Genomic DNA, 21,574 nt, shown 5'->3' with positions numbered 1-21,574 from the left:
AGAACGAAGAGAAAATGTTTGCTCCATTAGCTCATTGTCTTTAATACGGCAATAGAGAGATTAAATGGGAAACAGAGGTTGTGGTTATTTCAGATGGAAAGATTGCAGAATTTTAGAATTGGCAAGCATAGTCTTTTCATGATGACCTAGTTATATACAGTGCCTATCGACATCTTGTCCTTCACTGGCTTTGTGGAAGGAGGTATACTTATAATATTATACCAATACCATACATCAGCATGCCACAGCACAGACCTGTAGGGTCTACAGAACAGGCCCTGCCTTGGTGACCGAAATATGCCCATACTTTATCATCCATATTATAGTCACAACAGCTGGACCACACAAGGTTCTACTAAACCAAACTTAGGTTACCATGGACGGTTATGGATGTCTAAGCTCATTTCCATAGACCTACTTGGATCCAGGTCTAATAGCCATAATATGGATGGTAAAATGTAGCCATATTGTGGTTTTGTAAAATGACTTTCAGATTGTCAAGTCATTTGTGGCTAAAATAGAGCTCTAATATTAGAGACTGGTTAAAAAGGACCTGTCTACTCTCTTGACAATTGGTTTTACAATATTAGAATCTGGTCTGTGCTGTTGGTAGGCCAAACCACAGCCCAGTTCCTCAAACTCCTTCATAGATGGCTGATACCCAGAGTCAGGAAGAAGCAGTAAAGCTCCTCTAATTCATAAAAAAGTCCAAAAGACCATATGGCGCTTCAACTACCTGATCCAGGTGTTGGACCCCACAGATTTTCAATTGATGACCTAACCTTAGGATAGGTTAGAAGTCCGAAAATCTCTTTAAACACAGGAGTCAGAAGAGTGGACAGGTCCTCTTTAAGAATAGCTGACATCCTATAATTTAATATATGAAAGCTGGTTATATTCACTATTTCCCGGTGCCTCAGCTAGTTCATGCTACTGAACAACATGCTCATTACCGTGTGAAACCCAACATCAGTCCATAGGTAAAGTACACACATGTAGTACAGTAAAGTCGCTTGCTTATTATCTGCAAACCATCACATTGCAATGCCCTGCACTATGGACACATCCTGCTCCTTCAGGCTACGTTCACTTCTTGTTTTTTGCACGTTTATCATGTGCGTTGAGAGAGCTCTTGGTTTATATGCTATATGTCTCCATAGACCCTAGTGGACTCGGTGCCTATGAGCCTTATGTGTAGAGAGATTCTTCTTCCAGACAGTACATATCAGTGAAGAAGGGTCCATTTGACTTTTTTTGCAGATGTGTTCCAATTCAAGATCATTAACGAAAATATATTGAATGAAATGATACAGTATACAGTAAGTCTACCTTTTGATTTTCTGGCATAGATGGGTGATAATGTGGCACATTCTTAGGGCAGGGCTCTTTCTTGCACCAAACACATTCCCCATTCTACAACTTAGTTGCCACATTCCACAAATGTGGGTGGAACAGGGTGTAGAGCGCCATCGTCCTGGAACATCCTAGTCTGACATATCTATTAGCACTCCCACCAGTTTTCATAGTAAAAAAAAAAAAAATGTTTTACATAATTCTACATATAGATTGTAAAATGCTCCATAAAATAAAGTGAAAATCATGAGTAAATCTCATTTAATTTATGACATACTAATAATACTCATATATATTCTCTATCCCTTTCATTATAACATTATGCCTTCATAATATTTGGATTGCTAGAAAATTTAATTTAATCTCATGCAACATGTAAAAGATTTTATTATATCCAGTACAGGGTTTATAAATCATGCAGTATTTGATACTTTTGTCAATGATTTGAATTTTATTATCAGCTTCAATTCCCAAATTTTTCTCTCTCTGTCCTTCTTAAAGAGCCCTTTCAGAATAAGGACTAGTCTGACTAGTTGTGATCTGGCCCAGAGAAGGGTTTTCCCACGGAAGTATCCAGCTGAAATTGTATTATGTGCCTGTGTAAATTCATCTTGCTAGCCTTTCTAGCTACCTGTATGCCTTTCTAGTTGCCTGTATGCCTTTCTAGCTGCCTGTACTCCTTTCTAGATACATGTAAGCCTTTCTAGCTGCCTGCACGCTTTTCTAGCTGCCTGTAAGCCTTTCTAGTTGTCTGTACAACTTTCTAGCTGCATGTACTCCTTTCTAGCTGACTGTATTCATTTCTAGCTGTCTGTAAGCCTTCCTAGGTGTTTGTACACTTTTCTAGCTGTCTATAAGCCTTCCTAGCTGTCTGTATATCTTTCTAGCTGCCTGTAAGCCTTTCTAGTTGTCTGTACTCCTTTCTATCTACCTGTACGCCTTTGTAGCTGCCTGTATGCCTTTCTAGTTTTCTGTACACCTTTCTAGCTGCCTGTAAGTCTTTCTAGCTGTCTGTACACTTTTCTAGCTGTCTGTATGCCTTTCTGTCTATCTGCTTTTCTAGCTGTCTGTATGCCTTTCTGTCTATCTGCTTTTCTAGCTGTCTGTATGCCTTTCTGTCTATCTGCTTTTCTAGCTGTCTGTATGCCTTTCTGTCTATCTGCTTTTCTAGCTGTCCGTATGCCTTTCTGTCTATCTGCTTTTCTAGCTGTCTGTATGCCTTTTTTTCTTTCTATACACCTGATTTATCAAATGCAACTTTTTATAAAGTGGAAAAAATTGTTGTCATAATCTTACTCCAATGGGAGGGCGGGGGTAGAAACTGGAGAACCATTTTAGAAAAGTGGTAAACTTATTCATGTTTCAAATGCATTAAACTGTGTTTGTGTGTGTATGTGTGTGTGGGGGGGAGGATTTACTAAATTAATCATGCCAGTTACCCCAGAGCAAAAGTGTTTCCTTTTTGCTGCATGACTTCACCAAACAATAAACCAAACATGTGCCACGTTCACTATTTTCCAAACTGCTTGCCACTTTTTAGAAAACTTTGCGGATCAGGATGGAGATGAAGGTGGACTGCAGAAGAGTTGCCTCAGCCTAGCGTTATTTATGCCTGAAGTCTACACCAGTTCATGACTGGCATACATTTCAGTTCCAGGCCTCTTAATAATTCAGGCACATCTTGCACCAGCTGGGGTCTTGATTAAGGTTGGCATGCAAAATGCCAGTCTTAATAAATTCCCTCCACTGTGCAACATATGATCAATTTAGTGCACATTACACCAATACAGGCTCCAGCAAAACTAACTTAAAAAATCTCTGCATGATAAATTTCCCTATACAGACTTCCATATGCATAAGGTCTAAGTATTAGGGTAATGTGTTCTGCACTTCATTGAATTACAACCCCAATTCACTTATATCACCGTCTATTTAACACAGATTGAGACTTGGTACGTAATCAATATTTTTGATTAATAGAAATGATCAGACTGCTTGCCGGTGTATTCTGTTTAAGACTCAAGTGTTAAATAAGCCGGGCTACCCACTAGAATACTAATACTGCATTTCAAGGCGTCAGTCTCTTGACATCTCTGCTCCAGTCTAACAGTTTCTCCTGAAGATAAGAGTCCTTCATATTTCATTATTCTTCTAATGGAGGAATCCAGAGACACAGTTTATACAACATTTGTAAGTTCTTGTAATTAATTCAGACTTTAATAGCAAAACTTTCAGACAGCTGAGTCTAAAGGAAGTCTTTCAAGTCTTCATATCTGCAATGCTTGTCAACACTATGACTTCCAGACAGTCATCTGGTGGATGACTCCACAACTATCAATCACATCCTGTAATTCTTCTATTGTTTATTGATCAAAGCACTTGTTTTAGTCCTAACATGTTCCAGTATCTCTTCGGTGTCATCTGTAAAGAATAAATGGAAGAAACCGCAGCAATACAGGAGGCTGTAAGGGAGCAATAAAGGTGGCCATACACATTGGATAGAAGTAGGTTGGTTGTGGAACAATGGTTGAATGAATGATCATGGCAAATGATAATTCCACACTGACCAAAGTCTATCAAACTGGTCATACATGATCAATGACACCGGGGTATAGACAATCTAACTTTTTAGGAACTTCTTTCAAGGAAAGATCATTTGTGGATAAAAAAAATGTTTTCTCCAACTCTCAGACAAAATGGCTGACTTTTTTTTTTCCAGACGATGGCTTTGTGTTATTTGTTGGCCTTGTTAAATTTAACAGCCATTACTTTAAGTTTGGTATATTGTGCATGGGCATCTTTAGGTAATCCTGACCCAATACTAGTGGCAATAGTACACCAAGCACATTGAGCTGAGCATTGGTGGAAAACATTGCTACCGATAGCAAGGCCATGTTATCTACATGGGACAGTCAAGGAGCCAATGAGACCTGTTAGCCCTTCCCAACCATATCCCAGAATAACATTTCTATTCCTTTAAATTATTCCAGATTTTGTCAGTGGCAAACACCAAAAAAGAGAAGACCCCATAGGAACAATTAAATTAGGCTTTCCATAATGCAAACAGTTTTTGCACCTTGTTTACCCCTCCTCTACTGGACCACCTTGTAGTCTCCTCCTACTTGTCTGCTCTTTAGAGGGGCTGGCTCTATGGTATGCAAAGACAATCATACTTTAAGGGGCGTTCATACCCTTAAAGAAAAGCCATGCAACACCCTTGGAGAGAGATGGGTCCTGTGACATGGTCCCTTCTTGCTTGCAGTTGGGTGGTAGGTAACTATGGTGGACTCCCGCTAAAGGGGGACTACAATTTAGTAAATTATGAATCTGGAATTGACCTGATGGCCATGGAAAAGGTTAGAGAGAGAAAAACAAACCTGTCATGATAATGGGAGACCCAGAGTCATCTTTGCTCTGAAGCCTCTTGTATTCTACTTATACTACCAACATGACATCTCCATCTATGTAGCATATGATCGATCATATTACTTTAGTACCTTGACATAGTAAGTTTCATGATGATTAGCAAAGAAGAGCAATTGCAGATTTTGCTATTGAGTCATGGGGTGCGCTCCTGTTCCATGGTTCTGTTTTGTAAGTTTCATTATTATACCATGTGTTTCTGAGCATTGTATATGGGTCTATTTACATGCCGCTATCCACCGCTATTCATGGTGTTCAGGATTCAATGTGATAGTTAAGTATTTCTGACACATATTTGTAAAGATGGGCATATAAAGCTACAGGCAAGTTACGGGCAGCCCAACAGGGCACTAGAACCTCCTTTCAATTGTTCAGTTTTCCCAATAAACTTATTCTTTCTCTCTAATATTGTAATCTCTTACATATATTATCATTATATTCACATATGCAGTTTCATTTGTTTCCAACTCGTTATTTTTTGTCAACGAGGTTACTATATTGTGTGTATGAGTGTAAAACTTCTCTACATTGGTCCGCAGTCCCTATGAAGCAGCATAGAGCAAAGTCGGCCATGTGCATAGACCCCGGGCCCTAAGGCATTTCATTCTTTGCAATTTAAAATTGTGTAATACAGATTGGAAGATATAAATCATCCATCATTACAAACTCCAGGAGCAGCGTAAAAAATAATGATCTGGAGCAAATGTCTCAATCCTCCGGAGAGATGTGATCCGCTAAATGCTGCTCCTTATAATGCAGAATAGCAATTCTCCTGCCTGTGCACAGATAGTGGTCAAACGGCTCTTACTGAATAAAACGCTACTGTACTGGTGGTTATCTTATTAAATAGGGAGTTGTATCAGAAGCTACCAGCATAACCTGTGCAAGATTCTGAATACTACAGAGACTGACTTCTGCCTCCAAGCTACATACTGGGAAGGATTCTCTATCCATACTAGTGCCAGTATGTGTCCATATAAAAACATTATAGAGGTCACGAATTCATAGCAAATACCGCTTGCAGTTTATATATAAAAAATCACGGGTTTTGGACATATCTCAAGGAGCAAATGCCAAACCAAAGAATGAATTAACATATAAATGTACTGTATATATGCCTATGGCTTGAGGTGCAAGAATATGGGCTCCATGTGGGTGTGACAGTATTTGTAGCAGAAAAGTAGATCTGTCGTAATTCTAATGTTGTGCGGTATATTAATACATGGCATAATATAATCACCATGGCATAATGTATTCACTACTGTAAGCCACTAGCATGTCCAGTGTAGTTAGACAGGTCATCTAACTCTAATGTGACTCCTAAAATGCTTAATATGTAATAATATTCCCTCTACTGTACATGATAGAACAACACCCTAGGGTGCACCTACATATTACCATTGAGTGCTGAATAAGATAATAGGTTGGATGTGATGAATCTTTGTATCTGTTCCAACTTATCATCTAGGTCCAATAAAGATAATGCTCCTGCACTGTTGTTTTATGGGGAAATAAAAAGATTTAAAGGGGCACTATTGATGAAACCTGTAGGTAGCTCAAATACTCTACGCTATATCATCATATCATCTCACTATGTATAGAATGTAGACAATGATATCAATTATTCCCTATTGGTATACAATACAAATACTTATACAAGTTACACCTCTGCCCCTTGCTCATGCTATCTGCTATATTATCTGTGGACTGTTTGCAGAATCTCCAGTGTATTTCTATGAGATGCAGCTTCACACTCTTTTCCCTGCCTTCTGCTTATAAGAGCCGACAGGGAGAAACCTATCACAAGCAGAAGATAGAGGAGATAGGCTGAAGCTGCATCATTTAGGAATTAGCTACTAGACAGTTGTTTTTCTGATCACTGATCGATCTCTTGCACCCTTAGAGATTTGGGCTAGATTTCCATTTTTTTCTGTATCATTAGAAGAGCAGAAAAACTGAAATCCAGTTCCGTTAAATGACTGAAACAAATGAGGGACCCCACGTGTCTCTCATGTCCATTGGGTATCCGTTATGTTAACCTTTATTTTGCTGGACAATAAAGACCTGCACAATACAGAACTTTTTCCTCTGCAATTTTAAACAGACTCTGCCATGGAGGCTCCAAATGCCTCATATACAGATGTGAGCATACCCTAATCTGAAACAGAACGGTACCAAGTGTTGGATTTGACCTATTATGCATTATAAAAAAAACATGAAGAATCAAAAACATGAGGATTGTCAAACTTGTCAAATCAGACAAGCCTTGATTCTTAGAAGAGGTTTTACAATTCAGCTAAACTCTGTTCCATATTTGCCAGGCTGGCACAATACAGAATTCCCTTAACTCGTGATTCTGCTATTGTAGTGATTCTTATTTATAGCATGTGTTATATCGAGGGAACAAAGCAAGAAAAAAGGAAAACCTCCAGAAAAAAAAGACAAATAGCATGTATTACGAATAACCAGTCATAATGATTGTTTATACTAGTGCTTGTTTTGTGCAATACATAGAACAAGATTAAAATTGCAGGAATTCCAGGAATAGTGGCCATAATATGGACCTTAAAGAGGACCTTTCACCACTTGCACTTCAGTTCTTTGCATCCTTTAATAGGCACTGCTCCCCTATTTAGGCGAAGGTAGAATGTTTTCTCTAATTCCCACCATTCCCAAGGAATCTGTGCAGTTAGTTGTACTTCCTGATATGCTAATTAGGCTCTGTAGTGTCAGGTGGGCGGTCTCATGAAGAAGTAGATGGGGGCATGATTCTGAGCTTTCTGGAACTGACCAATAAGTAGTAGATAATGAGCTAATGCCCCCATTTTACTTCTCCTAATTAGCATATTAGGCACAAAACTAACTGCACATATAGTGTGGACTAGAGAAAAACATTCTAACAGTGGCGGCAGAGACAAAGCCTACCGTGTTTCCCCCGAAAATAAGACAGTGTCTTATATTAAATTATCGCCCTAAATATAGGACATGTCTTATTTTCGGAGGGACAACCGGCTCCATAAGACATGCAGGAGGTTAGGGGAAGGGGGGGGAGGTAGGCTACTTAACTTCCCCATCTTCTTGGTGTTGCTGTTGATCGTGGCGGTGGAAGTGGTGGGCGGGGCTTAGCGAGGCTGTCGGCAGTTGCCGGGCATTGTGGGCATTGCAGCCAGCTGAATACTGTGCACTGTGTTCCATGTGCACAGAAAAGCCGGCTGCTGCCTCTGCTGAGATACTGGCTGCTGTGGGATGAGCTGGGAGAGCCGACTTCCCGCAGCATATGCACAGAAGGCATCTCCCAGCAGGGACAGTGGATACAACCTACGGTATTGCAGCAGAGGCAGCAGCCGGCTTTCCTGTGCACACAGAACATCGCGCACAGTGTTCAGCCGGCTGCAATGGTTTTTGGGGGATGCCTTATTTTCGGGGGGGGGGGGGGTGCCTTATATTAGACAATTAAACAGAAACCTCCCCCATGTCTTATTTTCAGGGGATGACCTATTTTCAGGGAAACACGGTATTAAAGGACTTTGTCTATTCATCCTTTGCAATGGTCGAGATCTCTAACTGTGGTTAGTAAATGAAAACTTTTCTGTTCTCAGAGATAACGCTCTGATTTATTGCAAAAAACTAAACACCTATATTGTCAGAACAACTTTCAGCCTCTGAATGTACACCGCCAATATTTCTAATCGCCTTCTACAAGCTAAGATCTTGAATTGGGAAAGATTTAGGCACAAGATTACCTTAAATGGCAAATCCCCTTTTTTATGCAATAATTTAGTGTTACTAATATAAACATGAAAAATGGGATTTATTGATGGCCTAGCTCTAGTGCTAGCTTTTGATCTCAGTTCCTTATGGTTTTCTAGATCCCTGCTTGCTGTGATCCGGTAATCCATGGTCATGATCCTTTCTCCCAACCGCGGTCAGGCTGTATAATCAACATCAGGCTAAGTGGAGATCACGCCGCACAGGGAACTAAATGATCCTGAAGTCTTTCTTTTCTTTTTAGTTGCTATGACTGTTATGTCAGTCCAGGTAGCTGCAACGGGGCTAAGGGATTGCAGTAGGGAACCTCGCCCTGCACTACTCCCACTAGCTAACCCGGTCCCTGCCTCACGGGTGTAGGTCGGCTGTTCTCAGGCTAAACCTGACCCCGACAGCTCCTCTCTCACTGACACCGTAGGCCTAGAGGGAAGTGGGAGAAGGAATGCCCTATAAGATCTCTAGGGACTGGAGACTAAAGGGGGTCACCCCTAACGAACAAGTGAAGCTGCTACTGACAGGGACTGACAAGGGTGTGCGCTGACTAACAACACAAGCAGCACACAGGAAACATGTAGGAAAGGAATTCCCCAAACCAATATGGGAAGGAACCGTACACTAGGAAACAAACACAGGGAAACTGAGTAGAAATCAAAGGATAAGGCAATTCACTCACACAGTCAATTATACACGGAGGGAGGATTGGTGAACACAGAAGGGAAAACACACAAACCAACTTGTTCACCCAAAACCTCCCAAAAACCAACCACGGAACTTCCTCTATCCAAGATAACCACCTACTCCTCCTGCTAAGGCCTAGCTCTGTAAAAGCGACACTCAGCACAGAACCATGGGAGGCATGGGTTTATATACAGAGTAGAGACCACTCCTCCCAGGTGCAAATGGGAGGACAGACTAATGAACCAGGAAATCAAGCTGCCTACCAACAGTGCGTGCGAGCAAGTCAGAAGGTGTGCACCAATACCCACGACACAAAATACTCCTAACAGGATCCTCCCCTCAAGGAGAAGACTCCGGATTCTCTAGGAGCATCCTTCTTCGGGAACTCCTTGTGGAATTTCTCCACGAGTCTGGGGGCTGACATATCCGACTCCAGAACCCAAGAATTATCTTCAGGACCGTATCCCTTCCATGCCACCAGATACCGTAGCTTCCCCCGAACATATTTGCTATCCAGAACTCGGGATATCTCATACTCCCCGGACTCAGAAACTGGTGGAACTTTAACTGGAGACGTTCCCTTCTTGGCCTTCTTTAACAAGGAGACATGAAACACCCGGTTTATCTTCCACCTTTTAGGTAGTTGCAGCTGCGCCGCCACTTCATTTACCATCTTGATGATCTTAAACGGACCCACAAACCTGGGACTCAGCTTCTTGCTAGGAACCTTCAACCTGATATTCTTGGTGGACAACCAAACCATCTCACCAGGGAAGAACTGCAACTCCCCTCTCTTCCTATCCGCCTGGACCTTAGCCTGGTGCGACGCCCGCACCAGATTCTCTCGGATACGGGACCATACCCCTTGCAGCTTTTTAGAAAATAGCTCCTCCTCCGGAACTGGGGACGAAATGGAAGAAAATACTCCGAAAACAGGATGTCTACCACCGGAGCAAAAAAAAGGTGTGGTACCTGTGGCGTTGGAATCATGGTTGTTTAAGGAAAATTCTGCCAGGGGAAGAAAGTCAGCCCAATTATTCTGATTCTCTCGAACAAAACACCTCAAAAACTGTTCCACATCCTGATTCTTCCTCTCTGTTTGCCCGTTAGACTCCGGGTGAAACCCGGAGGAAAACGACAGTGTAACTCCCAACCTGCTGCAAAAAGCCCGCCAGAATTTAGCCACAAATTGCGGACCCCTGTCCGAAACGATCTCCTCAGGAAGACCATGCAACCTTACAATTTCTTTAATAAATGACCCTGATAGTGTCTTGGCACATGGCAGCCTGGAAAACGGGATCAAATGGCACATTTTCGTGAAGCGGTCCACGACTACCCAAATGACCGTGAAACCCTTAGACACTGGAAGGCCCGTGATGAAATCCATAGACAGATGAGTCCAAGGTGCCTTAGGAGGTTCTAACGGATGTAGAAGACCGTGGGGACGGGTATGCGACGCCTTGGCTCTTGCACAGACCGAACAATTTTGAACAAACTGCAAGACATCCTTACTCCACCCTGGCCACCAAAAATTCCTAGACACCAATCTCATGGTCTCTGAAACCCCCGGGTGACCAGCAAGAACCGACTCGTGACACTCCCTCAGTAGACTTTGTCGGAGAGTAGTTGGGACAAACAGCTTGTTTCTAGGTATCTTGGAAGGTGCAGCGTGTTGCGCTTCGATCAAGGCTTTCTCCAATTTCGTGCCCAATACTGCTACCACCACTCCATCCCCAAGAATAGTGGCCGGCGCCTCTCGTTCCTCCTCAGTCGACATATACCGGGATAAAGCATCAGCCTTAACATTCTTTGAACCCGGCACATAAGTCACGGTAAAATGGAACCGCGCAAAAAATAGAGCCCATCTGGCCTGCCGTGCATTTAATCTCTTCGCCGACCCAAGATAAACCAAATTCTTGTGATCGGTAAATACCTGGACTGGCCTTCTGGCCCCCTCCAGGAAATGACGCCAATGTTCGAACGCTAGTTTTATTGCCAGTAGTTCTCTATCTCCGATGTCATAATTCCGTTCAGAGGCAGAGAATTTCTTAGAAAAGAAGGCACAGGGATGCGTACCCTCCTCGAACTCCTGAGAAAGTACTGCACCCACCCCCACCGAGGAGGCATCCACCTCCACTCGGAAGGCCAACCTCTCATCCGGCTGTCTCAAAATGGGAGCGGAGGAGAATCGCTTCTTCAATTCTTCAAACGCGGCTAGCGCCTCTGGCGACCACTTAGCACAGTCAGCCCCCTTCTTAGTCAAGTCCGAGATGGGTTTCACAACCTCAGAAAATCCCTTAATAAACTGGCGATAATAGTTGGAGAATCCCAAGAACCGTTGGACCGCCTTTAGGTTCTCAGGTCGCGGCCACTCCAAGACTGCCCTGACCTTCTCAGGATCCATCTCGAACCCCTTGTCCGATAGGATATAGCCAAGGAAACATAATTTATTGACCGCGAACACACATTTCTCCAGCTTAGCACTTAATTGGTTAACCCTCAGGAGATTTAAAACCTCTCTCACTCTCTCCCAATGAGTCTCCAAATCCGGGGTGTAAATGAGTATATCGTCCAGATAGACCACAACCCCCCTCCCTATGACGGCACTTAGTACATCATTAATAAAATTCTGAAAAAACGCGGGCGCATTGGTTAGACCGAAAGGCATCACCAGATTCTCAAAGTGTCCTAGGGGTGTGTTAAACGCTGTTTTCCACTCATCCCCCTTCTTGATTCTCAGCAAGTTATACGCCCCACGTAAATCTATTTTACTAAACCAGCGAGCTCCCGTAATCTGGCTGAATAGATCCGAGATCAACGGGATGGGATAGGGATTCCGCACCGTGATTTTATTAATCTCCCTAAAATCCAAACAAGGGCGCAACCCTCCATCTTTCTTCTTAACAAAGAAAAACCCCACTGCTACTGGGGACTTAGATGGGCGAATATGCCCCACCTCTAGACTCCCCTCAATATACTCTTTGAGCGCCTCCCTCTCCGGAATAGTGAGATTGTACAACCGTGTCTTGGGTAGCACAGCATTTGGTATAAATTTAATCGAGCAATCATAGGTGCGATGTGGTGGTAATGTCTTGGCTGCCCGTTCCTCAAAGACCTCCCTGAACTCACATATTTCTTGAGGCAAATTATCTATAGACAAAGACATCACGGATATGGGCAGACACCGACCATTACACCCCTGCCCCCAAGAAACTACTGTCTCGGTCTCCCAGTTGATAATAGGGTTATGCTGCTTCAGCCAGGGCCACCCCAACACTACTTGTGCTGGTAATTTAGACAACAAGAACAAGTCAATCTCTTCCCTGTGGCCACCCACAATAAACTCCAGACCCTCCACCTGTTTGGAGATGACAGATTGCTGTAGAGGGGTCTTATCAATAGCCCACACCGGTATCTGAGACTTCAAGACCAAAGGACTCACCCTTAGTTGCTCGCAAAACTCTGAGTCAATAAGGTTGACTGCCGAACCACAATCAACCAAAATCCGGCACTTCTGCCCATTTACCCATCCATCAAGGGTCAACCCGGCAGTCTGAGTACAGGAAATATGCACACCTCCCTCCTTAGTAGGTTTTCTCCCCTTACTCTCAATAGACCTGGGGTTATTACCCTCCTTGGCGAACCATTCTCTGGAGGGGCATACCCTTGCTAAATGTCCCATTCCTCCACACACAAAACAGCGTACTGTGCGGGACCCTTCACTCTTGGGTCTAGCACTTCGCACAGTGGCCCCAATCTGCATGGGTTGGTCCCCCGGGTCCTCTCCAAAAACAGGGAATTGAGGGGGGCTAACCCCCCCAGGACTCTTGTCTCCACGCTCCCGGAGGCGCCGTCCAACTCTAATTGCCAGCTGCATGGCCTCATCTAGATCTCCCGGAACAGGGTGAGAAACTAGATGATCTTTAACCTGGTCCGAGAGCCCTGTCTCAAACTGACTAAGTAGAGCGGGGTCATTCCAGTGTACTTCTGCTGCCCACCTACGAAACTCTGTGCAATATTTCTCTATAGCGTGATCCCCTTGCACCACACGTCGTAGGTTATACTCAGCCGTGCGTACCCTGTCTGGGTCGTCATACAGTAACCCCATTGTGGAGAAAAACGCCTCTACAGTTAGTAAGCAAGCTGAGTCGGCTGGTAACGAATGTGCCCAGATGAGGGGATCATCTCTCAATAAAGTAATAATAATCCCAACTCTCTGTACCTCAGAACCGGAGGAAAACGGCCGTAGCCGGAAATACAAAAGACAGTCCTTTTGAAATCGGAAAAAATCTGACCTCTTACCTCGGAAGGGTTCAGGTAAGCTGACTTTTGGCTCCAGAGGCCGACCCACAGGGGCGCTACTCACCTGCCTCTGTATGCCCTCCACCTGAGAGGCTGTGTGTTGAGCCAACTGCTGTACTTGAGATACGCCAGAACCTTGGATGGCATCCATTCGTAGCTTGATCCCCTCCATCTCAGTGGAGATCTGCTGCACCGCCTGGTACAACTGTTTCAGGTCCGTCATAATGCAAACGAACCTTTTTTTTTTTTTTTTTTTTTTTTTTTTTTTTTACCGGCTGAGTGTACTGTTATGTCAGTCCAGGTAGCTGCAACGGGGCTAAGGGATTGCAGTAGGGAACCTCGCCCTGCACTACTCCCACTAGCTAACCCGGTCCCTGCCTCACGGGTGTAGGTCGGCTGTTCTCAGGCTAAACCTGACCCCGACAGCTCCTCTCTCACTGACACCGTAGGCCTAGAGGGAAGTGGGAGAAGGAATGCCCTATAAGATCTCTAGGGACTGGAGACTAAAGGGGGTCACCCCTAACGAACAAGTGAAGCTGCTACTGACAGGGACTGACAAGGGTGTGCGCTGACTAACAACACAAGCAGCACACAGGAAACATGTAGGAAAGGAATTCCCCAAACCAATATGGGAAGGAACCGTACACTAGGAAACAAACACAGGGAAACTGAGTAGAAATCAAAGGATAAGGCAATTCACTCACACAGTCAATTATACACGGAGGGAGGATTGGTGAACACAGAAGGGAAAACACACAAACCAACTTGTTCACCCAAAACCTCCCAAAAACCAACCACGGAACTTCCTCTATCCAAGATAACCACCTACTCCTCCTGCTAAGGCCTAGCTCTGTAAAAGCGACACTCAGCACAGAACCATGGGAGGCATGGGTTTATATACAGAGTAGAGACCACTCCTCCCAGGTGCAAATGGGAGGACAGACTAATCAACCAGGAAATAAAGCTGCCTACCAACAGTGCGCGCGTGCAAGTCAGAAGGTGTGCACCAATACCCACGACACAAAATACTCCTAACAATGACTCCTAGTATCTCTTCTATCTGCTATCAGCTTGTATGTGTTCTTTCTTGTAATATATTACTGTATTATCCATGCTGCTGTAACACACTGAATTTCCTCATGGTGGGACTATTAGAGGATTAAAGGAAAGGATCATAGATTGTCCATCACATGATCATGCACTGATTTGTATACACTGGAAGTAAACAATGATTGACAGCAAGCAGAGATCTAGAAAACCATGATGAATTGATATAGAAAGTATATTGGAAAATTGGATAACTTATACAAACAATAACATTCTTTGCTGAAACTAAGATAACCCCTTTAAGGTTCTACAATAATAAGCCAACGGACATTTGGGGATTTGCATTTGAAAGCCACCAGAGACCAATGTTCTGCTCAGGCTTTGGGTATAGTATGACATAAGATCTGAATTGCATAAACAGCCAAATGGAACACTGTAGACTTATATTATGTAAATTGAAGGAATCAGAAGTATCTTGAATGAACCCACTTGCCATACTGTCCTTGAGAAAGGAGAATTATTACAATAAAATGTGAAGCTTTCATTCTGAATTGGTTCATTGCCTTTGAGAAAAATGTAATGACTTCTCCAATAGAGTTAAGGAGACAAAGCTGAACATGAAAGGTGGCACTGGTGTCTTTAAGAGATGCAGAAGACTATTGTATGAGATTTTACTGCCTGGTAATGTGACTCTAAAGTCAGCAGAAGAAAATCGAGCTTTGTAAGGTTTCAAAAGGCAACAGACAGCTCGATCTGTGAAAAACTCCCTTGGAGGTAAGATAGCTGACAGCGTATGTAAATTTGGGATAATAACTGCATCCAGTTTAATAGCACAGATCTGAGACTTAAGAGATTGTGAGGTTATGATCTAGGCTGAGCTGCACTGCCTATGGGAATGAGCATGGGGAAGCAGGAAGCCTGCATGCGAATCCATTCAATTGGAAATGACCCGAAGCTTCCAAGATAACAATCTGCCATTTTCCTTTCCACTTCAATCCACTCTGTCTACAATTTTCTGCATTTGCAGCCTAATCCTTCCAGCCATCTACCGTGGCTCTAGGCTTTTAGCCGAAAGCATGGGGATTTGAAATCTATATTTAGAGTTATTTTCTGTGGAAATCCTGTGTTACTATGGTGATGCTAGGGAGGCAACGAACGACGGGGGAACAAAAAAGGCGTACAAGGCAAGTTGTGATAATAATACGTAGCAGGCTAGTCCTGGCGGACCGGCTTTGATCTGAGGTTGCAGCATGGGACAGTGTCTCTGCAGTAATGTGTGCGAAAGTAAAACGGACAAGTGCAAAACACTAGGCAAAGGTATGTCATACATAATAGCATCGACATACATACATATGTCTATCTATGAAGGAATGAAGATATGATGCAGAACAGGCTTTTAAAAAAACACTTTAAAAAAACGTAGGTTGTCCCGGGTCCCACTCAACACCCTCAGGGCTCGTTCACATCTGCGTCGCCCTCTGCGGTGTGCAGGTTTCCGTTTCCTGCATAAAACAGAGCAGGAGACGGAAACCTGCAGGACTCTCTCACCCATTCATTTGAATGGGTGAGAGAGATGTCCGGCCGTGAGCGGCGGTGAGTGTTTTGCGCTCTCCGCCGCGAAACCGGGTTTTATAATCCGGACACAGAGTCGGACATGCAGTACTCTGTGTCCAGATTAAAAAATCCGGTTTCGCGGCGGAGAGCATAAAACGCTCACCGCCGCTCACGGCCGGACCCAGTCTGTGGTTTCCGTCTTCTGGCATGCAGAAGACGGAAAGCACAGAACGGAAAGTAGAACGCAGGTGTGAACCTAGCGTCAGAAAGCAGCTGATTTGGCTGAGGAAAGCTTCAGTCACCTAGGCATTTCCCTTGTCGGAGAGCTTTTATATAAAAGTCTGTCCTTGTAATACAAAAATTGCTCTAATCTGGGTCGGAAACCCGTCCTATAAAGCAAGTTTCAGTTTTGTATCATAGAGGAAAGTCTTAGGGTGCATTCACACTGAGTAAACGCTAGCTTATTTTGTAGATTAAAATTACACTTGTAAATTTTGCTATCCCATTGACTTCAATGACATTTTACAGGCGTATTTTTACAGGCATATTTTTACAGGCGTATTTTTTACAGGCGTATTTTTACACTTGTAAAAAAATATCATTGAAGTCAATGGGATAGCAAAATTTACAAGTGTAATTTTACTCTACAAAATAAGCTAGCGTTTACTCAGTGTGAATGCACCCTAAGGGTGCATGCACACTACGTAACGCCGGGCGTGTATGAGAGCCGTACACGCCGGCATTACGGCAGACTGCCGAACACTTCCCATTCACTTCAATGGGAGTGCTCGTAACAGCGGCGTTTACGAGCGCTCCCATTGAAGTGAATGGGAAGTGTTCGGCAGCCCTGCTGTAACGCCGGCGTGTACAGCTCTCATACACGCCCGGCGTTACGTAGTGTGCATGCACCCTTAGGGTGCATTCACACGGAGTAAAATGGAGTGTAATTTGGAGTGTAATTTTTACACGTGTAAAAAATATACACGTGTATTTTGGAGTGTTTTTTTTACACGTGGCGTTTATGGAACGTTTTTTGGAGCGTTTATGCGTATAGAAAAACACGCTCCGTAAACGCTCCGTAAACGCCACGTGTAAAAAACCGCTCCAAAATACGCGCGTAAATTTTTTACACGTGTAAAAATTACACTCCAAATTACACTCCATTTTACTCCGTGTGAATGCACCCTTAAGCTATGTTTACATCTACATTGCAGAGTCCATCTAAAATCATGGACAAAAAAGTCCTGTGTACAGATTATTTTTCCAGGCAGTGAAATTACAAAGAACATAGCGGATACCTGCCGGAAACCACTAAACAACTGCATTTCCACACTGTGGGGCCTTACCCTAACAGTAATGTGACCTTACCCTTATATAGACCTCAATTTATGATACCCATATACACTGCCAGTGGTTGTTTTCATCACAAGAACAATGGCCTCTCTGCTAGAAGATAACATCTTCTGGACAATAACATCACAACCTTGTTCTAACAGTCTCTTACAGGTAATCCCAGAAAGGGTCATACATACGTAAATACTATGAGTGAAAGTATCAGCCCATATACAACCCATTAAATACACTGGAGGATACATACACCACAATTCTGGCTTAATTGCGCCCAAAAAAATTGACGTACAAGCTGTGCGCCACATTTGTTTTGCTGGAGTCCGCATTGTTGCACAAGATTTGATACATTCGGCACAAACCACTGATATCCTGAAACATGATTCCACTTTTTATGCCACCCCCAATTGGAGTGAGATTAAATAATGTCCGTGTTCCTTTCACATATACATAAGCTAAAACACCTAGTTTTCCTCCCTCTTTTCTAAAGTAAAGTAAGCAGAGCAAAATGTTGCATAATGTTTCTGCACATAAGTAAACTCAGGAACTAGCATTATGGCTTGATACATTATCATTATGCCTTTTAGTCATGTGCTTTGCTTTATCTGACGCGGAGGTATGATATAGTGGTAAAGGAGTGTGGCCTGACATCAAAGGGACATAAGATGAGGGTATAAGATGAACCAACGTGTACCAATATCCTTTTAGAAAGCAAGTTGAAAAATACTTGGTATGAGCTTCGATTAGACAGCCTAAATCTGCACCAAATTGGTCATCCAGCATCAGACACTGTCATAAAACTGGTGTAGTCCAGTCTAAATCTTAGATAAGATTAATACATTCGCCCAATCCAAGACCCTTGGACTGAGTTGTTTTGTAGAGCCTCAAAATTAACAGCCATAGTAGTCTCAGCCATAAATTTATTGTACTACCATGTCTTATATGAATGGCTAGGTCCTGGAAGTGAGAGATGATCTTACCCTGGCTATACACATCAAACTTTCGTCAGCCATGAAAGTACTGTGAACGTCCAGTTTGTGATGGCTAAGGGTAGACTTTTTCTTGCCAAAAAAAACCGAGTGTCCATGGGTCTTGGATTTGGCATATAGAGCAGTAATTCCCAACAAGGGTGCCTTGGAAACCTACCAGGGGAACGCAACGCTCTAGTTGGGAAGATAACCGCATGTCTTCAAGCAATATTATTTGAATCCTTAGGCCAGGCCCCACAGGACGGAAACGCCACGATTTGCCCGCAGCGGAAATGCCGCAAGAAAAATTATGGCATTTTACAGTAAGTGCAAAGTGGATTGGATTCTAGTGAATCCCATGCGCAATTTGCGGTAAAAACTGCAGTGCGGACGCGCCGTGATTTCCAATACCGACACGGTTTTGGAAATCACAGCTTGTCAATTACATCTAAGGAAACGCCGGAGGTTTCTTCATAGATATAACTGTAACAGAAAGTCTGCGGAGGAAAACGCTGCAAACTTTCTATCTAAAGTGTTGCAGGAAGAACCGCGATGCAATTTTTCCTGCAGAGCTTTTTGGTTGCGACGTCCCTTTGGGCCTTAGCCTTAGGAAGTTGTTTGTCTTTTGGAGAAAAATATCTGATAGGGGTACACTGAGAATTTTTTTTTCTCCAGGGGTGTCCTGAGTCTGAAAAGGTAGGGAAACATGGTTATATGGGATCCTCACTCTAACTGGTCACATGTAATAGGGCTGTTGTCATGAGATGACATCTTTAAATGGGTAAAAAGCACATGCAGAATAAAATTCTAAACCAATACAATTTGTATCCCTCGTGTTCTGCCACTATGTCAGGTCTCTCAGCTTCTGTCCTTACCCCTCTGGTACTGAGGCCAGGCTGTTAGGTGATGAGATTCTGCGACATTTTGTCTAATCAGAACCAGAGCAATGGGAAGAATAAGAAGGACGAGGATGGTGCAAGTAACCTTCCACCGAGGAATCCACAGGAACTCCACATCTACTCACTGAGGAACCAATACAGCTTTTTTCTCAGTGTACTACATGTGTGAACATAGCCAAGGACCACATAGAACACAAACCATAGCAAAAAAGAGCAGCTATTGGCCCACGGGCATATGTACGCTCTATGACATTAAGAGGTGACAATCTTTAGCTTATTTGTTCGTGGGCTATGCACTGATGCCCATTTCCAATACCACGACTAACAGCTGCACTAAATGTCCAATTCGTGGTGACATTTGAATATTTAAAGTTCATGTCTCCAAAAATAAATCAAAGTCAAGCAGGCAGATGTGTGTGAACGCCGGGAAAATGTACATGGCATTTTAGAGTCTATCTCACAAAATGTAATGTCAAATTGTCTGAAGAGACGAGGGGACTCTATCCTTCATGACTGTGAGGCCTCCTACACACGACAATGGTGGTTTTTAGTGTCGGCAAATACTGACATGTATTTCCGCAAAAAACATGTTAGTATGTCATCCGCAAACATGGATCTGCAAAAAGACTGGTGTGATATTTGGATACAGCACAGACATACGGTTCCAAAAACTGCGGCCCATAAAAATGCATGTTGTGGATCAAAAGTACGATCATGTGAAGGCCTAAGGACTAATTCACACGGGGCAAGTTTGCAGCAGATTTTGACGCGGAATCCGCCTCAAAATCCGCTGCTCCCATTGACTTCAATGGGAGCCGCTTACTTCTTTTTTCCGCTAGCTAGTAGCAGAAAAAAGAAGCGAGCTGCCCTATCTTGCTGCGCATTCATGAGGCTCCAGCCCATTCATTTGGGCCTAATCCATCACAGAATGCTGCGATGGCATGCCAGTGCACTGCACCAGCATCCCGTCGCTGCTGTAGCGATGGAAAGTGTACACGCGGAAGCCCGTGTGAACTAGCCCTAAAGGTATATTCAGATATTGCAGATAAAGTGCAGTTAAATATCACATCTGAAAACTGCATTAGTTGTACATCAATGTGTTATTTTTTCAATAAGGTGTTTTTTATGGGTACAGTGGCGTAATTACCGGGGTAGCAGGGTAGTGGCTGCCACAGGGCCTGGGACATTAGGGGCCGGGCGACAGCCGCTACCCCTGCATTTTTTTTCTTTTTTTAATAGGCCGTTATTGGCTGGTGTTACTCCAGCCGGTAACGGTCCCTAAATACTTACTCTGCCGGGATTGGTAAGTGACGCTACGGGCCCCACAAGCACTATTATTATACTCGGGGGTCTTTTCAGACCCCCGAGTATAATGATCGGAGGGCCAGGGGAGGTAAGAGAACATAAAAAACATGTTACTTACCTTTACACGCTCCTGGCAGGCTTCGGGCCTAGTAGTGTGACGTCCCTGACATCACATGACTGGGGCCGACACCATCGAAGACTGCATCGGAGAGACCTCACGTTGCGGAAATGCAGCTTTTTTTGTTGCAAATTTTGTTGCAGTTTTTTGAGCCAAAGCCAGGAATGAATTGATTAGAAGTATAAAAGTTTCCTATATGAATAAAAAGAAAAAATTGCTTGGCACTCACCGAAGTTGCTAAAAAGTAGTAAACTTTATTGAAGAACGTCCATACAAAGTAATAGCGGGAGGAGGCACGCTCAAAAACCGAGCGACAGCTGTTTCGTATACACAATATACTTTTTCAAGCTCGTACGAGACAAAACAGCTGTCGCTCGGTTTTTGAGCGTGCCTCCTCCCGCTTTTACTTTGTATGGACGTTCTTCAATAAAGTTTACTACTTTTTAGCAACTTCGGTGAGTGCCAAGCAATTTTTTCTTTTTTATTCATATTGTACTTTATTTCGGACTTAGAGCACCACCATTGTTTGCGCTTTTTCTGTCTCCTGCGCAGATGCAATTTCCTGTTTGAGTAGTGCCACCTCTATCTACGTATTTGCTAGAGTTTCCTATATATTTCCCATTCCTTTAGTAGCCATTCTTGGCATTGGCTCAAAAAAGCGCGACAAAATCTGCAACAAAAAAGCTGCATTTCTGCAACATGGAGCCTCAGATTTACCTAGTTCCGGATCACCTATTGACTATGTACGTCAATAGGCATATAGGTGGGAAAATGGCCTGGTCCTGAAGTGGTTAAAGGATAAATTCCTGTAC

General features: G+C 43.3%; 1 protein-coding gene across 4 annotated transcripts in view; it reads right to left on the bottom strand.

Moving 5' to 3' along the window:
* SLC8A3 (solute carrier family 8 member A3) overlaps window positions 1-21,574 on the bottom strand; it is a 229,836-nt gene that overhangs the window by 62,567 nt on the left and 145,695 nt on the right. The gene's annotated exons all lie outside the window — the stretch shown is intronic.

This window comes from Leptodactylus fuscus, chromosome 7 (genome assembly GCF_031893055.1).
Source record: "Leptodactylus fuscus isolate aLepFus1 chromosome 7, aLepFus1.hap2, whole genome shotgun sequence".
In the NCBI taxonomy this organism is placed as follows: Eukaryota; Metazoa; Chordata; class Amphibia; order Anura; family Leptodactylidae; genus Leptodactylus; species Leptodactylus fuscus.
The sequence above is the reverse complement of the archived record's forward strand: the minus strand, read 5'-3'. Positions and strand labels throughout refer to the sequence as shown.